This window comes from Suricata suricatta, chromosome 2, assembly GCF_006229205.1.
Source record: "Suricata suricatta isolate VVHF042 chromosome 2, meerkat_22Aug2017_6uvM2_HiC, whole genome shotgun sequence".
NCBI lineage: Eukaryota > Metazoa > Chordata > Mammalia > Carnivora > Herpestidae > Suricata > Suricata suricatta.
In genome coordinates, this window is record NC_043701.1 from 138,788,418 (window position 1) to 138,790,554 (window position 2,137).

The 2,137-nt window shown below is 51.1% G+C and overlaps 1 protein-coding gene across 1 annotated transcript in view; it reads right to left on the reverse strand.

Moving 5' to 3' along the window:
• DLG5 (discs large MAGUK scaffold protein 5) overlaps positions 1–2,137 on the reverse strand; it is a 53,094-nt gene that overhangs the window by 1,356 nt on the left and 49,601 nt on the right. The gene's annotated exons all lie outside the window — the stretch shown is intronic.

Here is a 2,137-nt window from a genome sequence, read left to right on the forward strand (position 1 = left end):
GCCCCAGCCTCTGAGCTCTCGGCACACAGCCTGATGCAGGGCTCAAACCCATGAACCGTGAGATCATGGCCTGAGCTGAAGTTGGACACTAATCTGACTGAGCCACCCAGGCACCTCTAGGGTGTTTTTATTTAACCTACTGTGATAGTTTGTCTTTTATCATTTTTTCCAATATAATATGTGTACAGGAAGTGCACAGACATTTACAGAACAGCGTTCAGCATGAGCAGACTGAGCATCCTTGGGGCAATCCTTATCATTTGATCAGGGTATTTAATTACCGATTAAATATACTGGTAGGTTTGGATTTACTTTTACCATCTTACCATTTGTTTTCTGTTGTCCTGCCAGCCTGTCAGGTTTCGTTGCTCCCTTTTCTTATTTTTGTTTTGGATGAGCCAAGCATTTTCATTATTCGGCCCCCCACTCCATCTGCTTGTTTTTAGAATTCATTTTGTTCGTTCCTTGGGGGGTTACAGGAGGCTCATGGCGTATGTGTCTGCTCACCACGCACATAAATCATTTCTCTTGCCGCTTCCCTAAAAATTCTAAAGCACGGGAACCCTCTGACCTCGAGGTACCTCCCTCTCACTGGTCCCGTCACAGCTTTCATTCCACGTGTGTTTAAGCCTGAGGCAGTGTCGTTGGTGTGCACACCAGTGATTCTCTTGTGCGTGGCCTGCTTCTGCTCTTTCCTTCCCGCCCAGCAGCATCCTTCAGCCTCTCTTGTTTTCCAGCTTCCCTAGACATTGCCGACAGGTGACACTGTGCGGGTTCAAGGTCCACCGCGCCAGGATTCGGTATGTGTGTGTGTGTGTGTGTGTGTGTGTGTGGTGGCACGTACCACAGGAAGGCGAGGTACTGTGTCACTTCACCTCGCATGGTTGCCATCTTGTTGCTGTGGGGTGACCTAGCGCCTCCTGGGATACAGGATCTTGGGCGACACATTCTCCCCACATTGGCTTATCTGTTTCCCTGTCGTTTTTGGAGATTTCACTGGATGTAGAATTTCAGACGGGCAGATCTTTTTGCGTTTTCAGCATACTGGTCTGTCTTTCGTGGCACATTCGGTTCCAAGGGCTGCGATAACAAATATCACAGGCTTGGTGGCTAACACAGTGCACGTTCATTCTCTCACGGTTCTGGGGGCTAGAAGTCCAAAGTCAAGGTGTGGCAGCCCACACTCCCTCCGAGGCATTAGGAGAGAATCTCTTCTTCGTCTTGCGGCTTCTGGTGGCTGCCAGGGCGCCAACCCGTGTGTCCAGGTCACCAGCATCTCACGTCTCTCTGCGCCATCTTCCTTCACCCTCCCTGTGTATGTGTGTGTGTGTGTGTGTGTGTGTGTGTCTGTGTGTGTGTGTGTCTCACAAGGACACATGTGACTGCACTCAAGGCGCAGGCCATCCAGGATGAGCCCCTCCTCCGAAGATAGTTCCCTCACTCACTCTTTGCTCTTCAAGGGGACGGTCCCAGGTTCCGGGGCTGGGGGTGACTTGCTCTAGGGGGCACGTTGCAGTCTCCCCCCACGTTGTCACCGGTGTGAAGTCCTCTCTCACATGGTTCTCAGCGCAGGAGGCAATGTTGTCTGACCCCCACCCCCGGCAGTCATGAAGATCTTCATTGTCTGTGTTTGTCAGCGGTCCTGGAACGAGGTACATGCGCAGTTTTATGTCTACTCTCCTGGGGGTTCGGTGGGCAGTTCTTAGCACTTTCAAAATCTGAGGCCGAATGTTCTGGTCGGTTTTAGAAAAGGAAGGCCCGGTGTTTCCCGACCAGTCCTTCTGTGCTGTTCTCGCTCCTTCTGCATCTCAGCTCTGAGGCGCTGTCTCGGCGGTTCCATCCGCCTTAACGTCTCTGTCTATCTCCGGGCTTCTGCCTGGAGAGCCTGGATGTTTCCAGCGGACCTTTTTCTCGCTCATCATTCCACACGCTTTTAAATTTACAGTCTTGACAACTTTAAGTCCAATTCAGTTTCATAATGTGAAGTATGTGCCAAAGATCTCTAGAGCTTTTTCTCTGGCAACACTGAAACTGTCCCCACCACACACGAATTCTGCCTCCCCTCCCCAGACCCCACCTGGACCCCCACACCACCTTCTACTTCTGTTTCTGCGATTTTGACCATCACACATATCAT